Genomic DNA, 9580 nt, shown 5'->3' with positions numbered 1-9580 from the left:
TCCTCTGCCTTGCTTAAGTCGCTTCAGTCGTGTGGGACCCTGTGCAACACCATGGACTGTAGCCCGCCAGGCTCCTCTGTCCATGGGATTCTTCAGACAAGGAGGCTGGAGGCTGGAGTGGGTTGCCATTTCCTTTTCCAGATCTTCCCAACTCAGGGATCGAACCCCCGTCTCCTGCACTGCAGGCGAATTCTATACCGCTGAGCCACCGGGGAAGCCCATGTTCTCCTTTATTTGAAAGTTATTTCGCTAGAGGAGAATGTAACTTTCCTCCACAGGAAAAATTAGTCAAGGCACCCATCAGGCAGGAATAACCTGTTTGTCGCTGCGACTCTCAGACACATAACATCCCCCGCATCTAGCCGGTGTGGACACCACCTGAGATAACCCCAGGAAAAGGTGCTTAAGAGGTAGAGGCTCCCTAACAGGCCCTTGACAAAGAGCAGGAGGTGACCGGGCACAAGGAGCGTCTCCTCTTGGGGCTCTGCCTCTCACTTGAGGAGGGATAATTCAAGTAATAATAACCTCAAGCATATGAAGTATACAAACTTGTAACATCGTTTGATATTGTACTTACTTAAACTTTTTTCCTCTAGTTTTGCGACTGTCGAATGGTAAAATTTCCTTTTTTCCATTCCTTCACTTTCGTCGCTGGCGGCATGAACCCTACAAGGGAGGCAAGTGGGCTCTCGTGAGGTTTCCTGTCACCTTCCCAATCTCACCTCTCGCAATCGCACTCCTGGGACCAACTGAGGCTGTCTCAGCCCTCCCCTGGGCGGGGCCAACAGCGAGGAACCGGATTCCCAACCTCTCCTTCGTCGGCGTCCCCACCTCCAGTGCGTCTCCAAGGAGACGCCCACGACGCGGGGCGAGGATCAACCCCTCCCACCTCAGCACTCTACCTCCCTTGCGTCTCCGAGGAGACGCCCACGACGGTGGGCCGGGGCGGCGGCGGGGGAATGGGGTCGTATTGGCAGGGTAACGCGGGCGACGCTTTACGGCAATGGTGAGCAGGGTCGCAGTCGAACCTCGCCAGCTATCGCGCGAAGCTCAGAGAGAACCGGTTTTTTCCCGCTGGAGCGTGGCCTTAGCCACCTTGGTCCACTCAGCCTCCTTCGTGTCCTTTCCCTGGGGCAACGCGGGGTGACGCGGGGCCGGGACCGGCACCCTTTCTGGCCGGAGGGACCCTCCCCATCCTCTAACGTCTGAACAGCCTGTACCCTACGTGCAAGGTGGGCCAGTGTTGGCTGCAGCCCGGCCGGCCTGGGGGAAGCAGAGACGGGCAAGTGGGTGCCGCGTGGGCCGGGCCGTGGTTTGGCGTTTAGCCTGGGCTGGGTGAGCGTGGGCACCGGGATTGTATTGCCGTCTGTGTTCTGTGCCCTCGCGACAGTAGGGAGAGGGTCCAAGTAGAGCCCCTAGGGCCTCCCGGCCAGTGGGCCTGGAAGCGGTTCCCAGTGAGCAGAGGGCGGGGCGGGCCGGAGGAGTGTGGGAGGCTCGCCAGCTGCTTCTCCCTTCCTTCCCATTTATGTAGCCGCCCTGGAGTCCCCTTCATCGAGTGAGATTGACGTGCTGCCCACGGGGACTGGGCATCTCGGAATGCATCCCTAGATTAGTAACATTTCCTTTCATGAGTGTTTGAACCTAAAAAAAAAAAAAAAAAAAAACCACCGTAGCTCCATTCTCACGTATCACTGAACCACGTGGAAGAATGTGCTGTGCTTAGTCGCTCAGTCGTGTCCGACTCTTTGCGACTCCATGGACTGTGCCCGCTAGGCTCCTCTGTCCATGGGATTCTACAGGCAAGAATAGTGGGTTGCCATGCCTTCCTCCAGGGGATCTTCCCAACCCAGGGATCGAACCGGGTCTCCCGCATTGCAGGCAGATTCTTTACCGACTGAGCCACTAGGGAAGGAGGGCAATCGAAATAAAAGGGACAGGGATTTTCATGTAAAGGACTGTGCATTGTTTACAGTGGGATTATAAGCATTTCATGGGTAAAAAGGTTTTGGGGCCACTTGAGACAATTCTAGAGGTGAGGTAATGTCCGGTAATATAGGCGGAACATGGACCTGGATCCCCTCGCTGGTTGCGGATGGTGACGCCCAACTCAGGGGCCAGTTTCTTCCCACCGCGAGTGGGTCTGGATACCCTGTGTCATACGGTACAGGAAGGGCCTCACGGGATCCTACGGGGCATGGGACCCAGACTCTTTTTGCCAGTAGCTAAAGAAAACAAAAACTCAACTCCAAGCCGGATATAAAGTGCACGTGCATTTGTCTGGGTCTGGGACCAAGCCTTCATCAGGCAAAATTCCACATCCTGTCTGCTGGATGTTCACCCCTAACAGGGTGGCCGCCTCTTCTCCTTACGACGTTGTGCATGGTGGCGAGGCACTGCACCTCCACCGGGGCAATAGATCCTGGATCCCCAGTAGCCCTGAGACCCCAGGGTCTACACTGGGGGACCTTGCTCTTGCAGGACAGGTGAGGATCCCCTGGTCAGAGGCCCTGGGGCAGTAGTTTCAGCTCCTTGGTATCCTTGGTGGGCCTGCTAGCCCGTACTCAACACCACTGCCTGTCCCTTCCACACCTGCTCTAGAGGGGTGCACCGTGGCCAGGTTCTCCCAGAATCCTCTGTGTGCTCCAAACCCTCCCTTCTTCCCATCACAGGCCTTCCCCAGCAGGATCCAGAGGCAGGACCAGGAGTTCAGTTCACTTCAGTTGCTCTTTGAGACCCCATGAACTGTAGCACACCAGGCCTCCCTGTCCATCACCAACTCCTGGAGTCTGCCCAAACTCATGTCCATCGAGCTGGTAATGCCATCCAACCATCACATCCTCTGTTGTCCCCTTCTCCTCCTGCCTTCATATTTGTCAGCATCAGGGTCTTTTCCAATGAGTCAGTTCTTCGAATCAAGTGGCCAAAGTACTAGAGTTTCAGCTTCAGCATCAGTCCTTCCAATGAATATTCAGGACTCATTTCCTGTAATATTGACCAAAGGAATAGGAGGCCAGGCTTAAAAAGTTTCCACTTGATGACACTCTTGCCTCAGAAACGCTATCCACACTCTGGAGCCTGGCCTCTCCCTCTACCCTTTGCAGGTAAAAAAAGGCCCATGGGGGCCAAGAGTCTTCCAAGCCATCCACTGGAGTGTTGTGGGAAGAGATGTCTCCTCTTCTGCTCTGCAGTAAGAATGCACAGATAAGGAAAAGCAAAGGAAGCCATCCATCTCTGGGTCCATGTCCATAGAACTCTAAGAGATTCTGAGTTCACATGGTCGGATCCCCATTTCCTGGTGACTGGAATGTGATGTATTCTGTCACTTTGTTATTACTGGTCAGGGTTAGGGCCAGAATTAATCTTGATGATTTACATAAGTAGCAGCTGGTTGAAGACCTATGCTACTTGGAATAAATCCAGGTTCTGGCCAGACATACAAAGGCTGTGTTCCTGTAATATGGATCCTTATGGAATAGGTATAGAGATTATTCCCTACACAACATTCTTACTTAGGTGGCTCCATCAAGTTTTCTAACTTCTTTCTAGCTAGGTGACTGAGAGTGCTGAACAAACCCCAAACTGTCATTTCTCCCTTGTGCCAGGACATTCATCCCTCATGGTAATCAAAAAGTTGAATGTGGGAGAACATTTTGTATATCTGTGGATATAGGGCTAACAGGTTATTTATTTCAGGAACCTCAAGGCCAATAGTTTAGGTAAGCAGAAAGGCTCATCATTGTGTTAAACCACAAGCTTCAGTCCCAGCAAATTACTGTATGGTGTAACTCAATGGTAACAGTGGGTTACATCACAGATGGTTTGCACTACAAAGTCCAGACCATCTGTATGTTTAGGCTTATTTCTTTTAAGAATAGGTAGTGACTGGCTGGATTTTTTTGTTTTTAATGGAACTAGAAAAAGACTGAAGTGTTTTTTGTCTTATTTCTCATATTTTTCATGCTGAATTCTTACTGAAGGAAAGTAATTTGCATTGAGGCAAAGGTATTCAACAGTATTTTCTTTCCTTTGCAGGTCGTGGTAAGATAATCAAAGGGCATGATCAACAGCTCATACATTGCTTTGCTGTGGACTTAGAGTGCAAGGACAGACGAAGACCAGACACTGACTTTACATTTTTGATAGGTAGGTAATACAGCCCTCAGTTGTACTTTGATTCTTTTACCCACTTCTGTACAATAGGCTTCTCTCTCAAGGAACGACTCTCACAGAAATTCCTTGGGTCAGTGTCTGGTACTAGCACGTTCAGGTATACTTAATTGCTACAGTTGTTCATCATAATGATCAGAAGAGTTCTGCCTGGGGGATGCAAATATCAACAACCTTGATCCAAGAACCTTGAATTCAGTTTAAACTCAAACCCCAGAAAAGACCAGTATTTTACTGGAGCCAATTTCACACCTCTGATAGGTATGGAATAGAACTCCAGGTGTACTTTGTGTTTTACTCCTTTGTCTTTTGCAAATATTACTTTCTGAACTGTTTTAATCGAGTGTATACTGGTGCCATGCATGTGTGTTCTTAATGCTAAGACTGAGCAAAGGAAGCGTTATTTCAGTAACCTGAGACCTCTTAAACCTATCAAACCAGCCTTCCTGCATAAGGGCAAGGATCCCCAGGCAAGAGGCTCTGGGGCAGGAGATTCAGCACCTTGTTCCTGAACATGGCCACTGCCGACACCACGTCCCCGAGAGCCTGACAGCCAGGGGCTCCTTGGTGGGGAAGCCAGGCCCCGGAACACCACTACCTGTTGCTCCCACACCTGCTCTGGTGAGGTGGCAGGCCACCAGGTTCGCCCTGGATCTTCGGAGTGCTGGAAACCCTCACTTCCTCCCGTCACAGGCCTTCCCCTGGCAGGATCCACAGGAAGGGCCTGCACGCCATGCTCAAAAGGTTTCCGCTTGATGGCACTGTTGCTCCAGAAATGCCAACCACTCTCTGGAGCTGGGCCTCTCCCTCCACCCTTTGCATGTTGAAAAAGCCCTACGGTAGCCAAAAAAACCTTCCAAACCCTCCCAGCTGGGTTGGCTCCACTGGAATGTTGGGGGAAGAGGTGTTTCCTCTTTGGGGGACTCCCCTGGGCAGTAAGCCCTTAAGGAAAAGGACATCCAGAGGAGCCGTCCAGCTCTGGGTCCAGGTCCACAGCAGTCTCTGAGACTCTGAGCCATGTGGCCTGGCCACTGCTTCCTTAGGGGACCGGGATGTGATGGAGTCTCTCACTTTGTTGTTACTGATCAGGGTTAGGACCAGAATTACCTTGATGATTCACGTATTAGGGTTTGGTTGAAAACCCTTGCCACTTGGAATAAATCCAGGTTCTAGCCAAGCATCATAGTGTGTGCTCCTGTAATAATGGATCCTTCTGGAACAGGTGTAGAGATTGGTCCCCACAGAGCATTCTTACTTAAGTGGCTCCGTCCACTTTGGTAACTTGTTTCTAGCTAGGTGACTGAGAGTGCTGAACAAACCCTAGACGAATGTCGTGTGTACCTTGTGCCAGGACACTCATCCTGCATGGGAATCAGTAGGTGGTAAGCGGGAGATCATTTGTGTATCTGTGGAGGCAGGGCTAACAGGTTATTCATTTCACACACCTCAGGGCCAGTAGTTTAGGTAAGCAGGAAAGGTCATCAGCATGTTAAACCACAACCTCAGTCCCAGCAAGTGGCTGTACGGGCGACTAAATGGTCACAGTGAGTTACATCACAGTGGGTTTGCAGTATAAAGTCCAGACCATCTGGACCTTTAGGCTGACTTCTCCTAAGGGTATGTAGTGCAGTTTGAGCGTGTTTTTTTGTTTGTTTTCTGTTAATGGAACTAGGAGGTGCCTGGCGTCTGTTTTGTTTTGTTTCTTATATTTTTCAAACTGAATTCTTACTGAAGGATGTTGATCTGCATCTGTGCCAGAGGAATTCAACGGTATTTCTTTCCTTTCCAGGTCACGCCTTGCTAAAATAATAAGAGTGTGATCAACGGCTCCTACGTTGCCTTGGTGTGGAGCCAGTGTTGAGGCATAGACGAAGAACAGACACTGATTCCACACTTCTCGTAGGTACATAATACAGCCCTGAGTGGTGCTTTGGTTCTGTTACCCGCTTCTGTACAGTAGGCACCTCTCTCAAGGCAGGTCCCTCACCGAATTTCTTGGGTTACTGTCTGATGAGTAGCGTGTTCAGGTAGACTTAGTCGCTACAGCTGTATCATCATTATGATCAGAAAAGTTTTCCCTGCTTGATTCAACTAAAACTGGAGCCCGGCAAGGGCCATTATTTTCCTGGAGCCGATTTCACACGTCTGATGGGTGTGGAAGAGAACTCCCCGGTGTACTTTGTGTTTTATTCCTTTGCCTTTCAGAAAGATGATTTTCCAAAGTGTTTTAATCCAGTTTATACTGGTTCCGTGGAGGTGCATCCTTAATGCTAAGACTGAGCAAAGGCAGGGTTAGTTCAGCAACCTGAGTCCTTCTGAACCTATCAAAAGTAGCCTTCCTGCAGGATGGGCCAGGTGGCCAGGGGCAGGAGCTTCAGTGCCTTGTTTCTGAACATGGCCACTGCTGATGCCACGCCCCCAAGGGCCTGACAGCCAGGGGCTCCTTGGTTGGGAAGCCAGGCTCCGGAACACCACTACCTGTTGCTCCCACACCTGCTCTGGTGAGGTGGCAGGCTGCCAGGTTCGCCCTGGATCTTCGGAGTGCTGGAAACCCTCACTTCCTCCTGTTACAGGCCTTCCTCTGGCAGGATTCACAGGAAGGGCCTGCATGCCATGCTGAAAAAGCTTCCCCTTCATGGAACTGTTTTCCCAGAAACGCTATTGCCCTCTCCTGCTGGGCCACTCCCTCCGCCCTATGTTGGTGAAAAAAGGCTCTGGTTGTGCCCAAGCGCCTTTTAAGTGCTGTAACGGGGCATCACTCTAATGGATTGTTGAAGAAAGAGGTGTCTCCTCCTTAGGGGGCTTCTCCTTGGCAGTAAGGTCATACCTTTGTGGATATCTAAAGCATCCTGTCCACCTGTAGTCCATGTTCATAGCACTCTAGGAGATTCTGAGTCCACATGGCCTGGACCCTACGTTTTCTAGTGATCACTATGTGATATGTTCTGTCAGTTTATTACTGGTCAAGTTTGAAGCCAGAATTCCCTTGATGCTGTAATAATTAGGCTTTGGTTGAAGGCCTTTGCCACTTGGAATAAATCCAGGTTGTAACCACGCATACAAAGTGTGCGCTTGTGTTATATGAATCCTTTTGGAATAGGTGTAGAGATGTTATAATTATCATCACTATAAATGTCTGCATAGTTTTAGGAAATTTTTATATATTCTATATATTCAATAAGTGCCCATTTTTACCTCCCGAGGTTTCTGACAGTCTTAATTTCAAAGAGGTGTTGGTTATTTTTATGAAAGTACCCCTGTGGCGGTGTGGGTGGAGGACTCTTGGTGGTAGTCGTAGCAAGGTGAAATATGCCCCTGACTTCATGGAAAAAATGACATCAACCCCAAATGTTAATGAAGTTGTTAATCAAGACAAACTCATTCATTGCCAGTAGGAATACAAAATATTCTAACCACTCTATGTAAGAAATGAAAACTTAATGTGGTCTATTTTGAAGGGTAGCTATCTTTGAGGAAAAAAGAAAATTTACTAGCACTCAAACAAAGGGAAAGTGGGATGCTCAGGGTTTCGTGCTGGCTCCTTCTGTTGGTGAATTCAAAACATAAGAACAGTAATAAATGTGAGCAAAAGTGAAAACAAGTTGTTAAGAAAGGGCCAGCCCATAATGAAGGAAATATACTTAGGCAACCTCTGGAAAGAATATTTATCTACCCCATAGTACTCAGCCAGTGAGAAACTGGGGAAGGGACTTGTGTGCTAGAAAACAAATTGCTTGTTGTAACTGCCCCTGGGTGTGCCTGCCCACCAGACACCTCATCTCGCAAGACCTTCACTAAAGCCTTGCTTCCCACTGCACCTTGTGTCTCCAAGTCCATTCTTTTGGTTTGGGCCAGTGGGCTTTATTTCCCACACTTTGGAAGTTTGGCAATCACACAGAAACATGTACACAAATGTTTATAGTTTTTTTCATAATTTCCAAACCTTGTAAGCAACCAAGATGTCCTTGAGTCGGTGAATAGATGAACAAATATAGTGTGGAATAAAAGGAGCTATCAAGCTGCAAACGTACTTGGAAGAATCCTAAATGCACGTTGCTAAGTGTAAGAAGCCAACCTGGTGGGGAGGGGGAACATTTACTGATAAGGTTCCAACTGTATGATATTCAAGAAAAAGCAAAAACTAGGGACAGTTAAAAGATGAGTGGTTATCAAGGATTCCACAGAGGGATGGAGAGATGAATAGGTAGAACACAGGATTTTTTTTTTTTTAATACAATAAGAGTCTATCTAATGTACTACAATGGTGGACATATATCATTATGTATTTGTCAAAACCCATAGAAGTGTGACACTAATATTGAACCCCAATGTAAACTAGAGTTCATTACAAACTAGAGTTGTAACAAATGTGTAACACTGTCAGAAGCTGTTAAGAAGGGAAGCTGGAGTGAGGAGTAGGCAAACGGTCATATTCTCTGTACTTTCCACTCATTTTTCTGTAAACCTAAAACTACTAAAAATGTATTAAATTTTTTAAAAAACTCTGATAGTTCATTTCTTAACTGTATAACCTTGAAAAGAGGTTGCACTGTACAAAATACAAACTGGAATCTTTGTACAACCTTAATTGAGCATCCAAAATGAGATGCTCCCCAAAATCTGAGTGTTGAATGATATATGCTTTATGATGATTAACTGAAACACTTGTATAGAAAGTTACGAGAGTGAAGGTGAGAAGTTAAAATATGGGTGCTAGGTAAAAGACACCCATCTGAATAGGGGTTAAGAGTATGCCACCCCAAAACCTGCCTCTTTGTAATATTTTCAGGTGAAGGCCCCAACACATGAAAAGCTCCAAAAACAGCACAAGCTTTCCTTCTACAAAGGAAATTTCCATTTATAAGGGAAATTTTCATTTGTAAAACGTGTCTCTCCTTTAAAAGGAAGAGGAACTCTTATTTAACTTTGACTTCTAACACTGTGTGGGTGTACAACTATGATGATCTCTATACATATATCCTGCAATGTGATTACCACAATAAGATTAGTTAATATTACCTCACATAGTTAGCTAAGATTTACTGTTAGCGACTTTCAAGTGTACAAAAATTTCACTGTGCTTTACATTAAATCTACAGCACTTATTAATCCATCTCTTATAAGAAGAAATTTGCACTTTATGACCATTTTCACGTACTTTCCCTGTCCCTAGCAGATCCCACATATAAAGAAGTATATTATTTGTCTTTGACTTATTTCACATAGCATAACACCTTCAAGATTTATCCATGTTGCTGCAAGTAGTAGAATTCCTTCTTTTCTGTGACTGAAAAGTAATTCATTGTGTATGTGTGTGTGTGTGTATCACATTGTCTTTGCTATTTTGTTGGAGGGGGGCACCACACAACTTGTGGGATCTTAGTTTTCTGACCAAAGATTGAACCTAGGCCCT

General features: G+C 47.2%; 1 long non-coding RNA gene across 2 annotated transcripts; it reads left to right on the top strand.

The window, feature by feature from the left end:
- Window positions 1-945: 945 nt before the first annotated feature.
- On the top strand, window positions 946-8670 carry LOC129638541 (uncharacterized). Of its 2 annotated transcripts, XR_008707890.1 has the most exons (4): window positions 946-1232; window positions 2670-2813; window positions 4033-4143; window positions 5957-8670. It is a non-coding gene; the product is annotated as an uncharacterized LOC129638541 (long non-coding RNA). The 2 variants fall into 2 exon arrangements; XR_008707891.1 differs by lacking the exon at window positions 2670-2813 and having other exon boundaries at window positions 957-1232.
- The last annotated feature ends 910 nt before the right edge of the window (window positions 8671-9580 follow it).

Source organism: Bubalus kerabau, chromosome X, assembly GCF_029407905.1.
Source record: "Bubalus kerabau isolate K-KA32 ecotype Philippines breed swamp buffalo chromosome X, PCC_UOA_SB_1v2, whole genome shotgun sequence".
Classification (NCBI taxonomy): Eukaryota; Metazoa; Chordata; class Mammalia; order Artiodactyla; family Bovidae; genus Bubalus; species Bubalus kerabau.
Note: the sequence above shows the minus strand (reverse complement) of the source record. Positions and strands in the feature narration are given on the sequence as shown.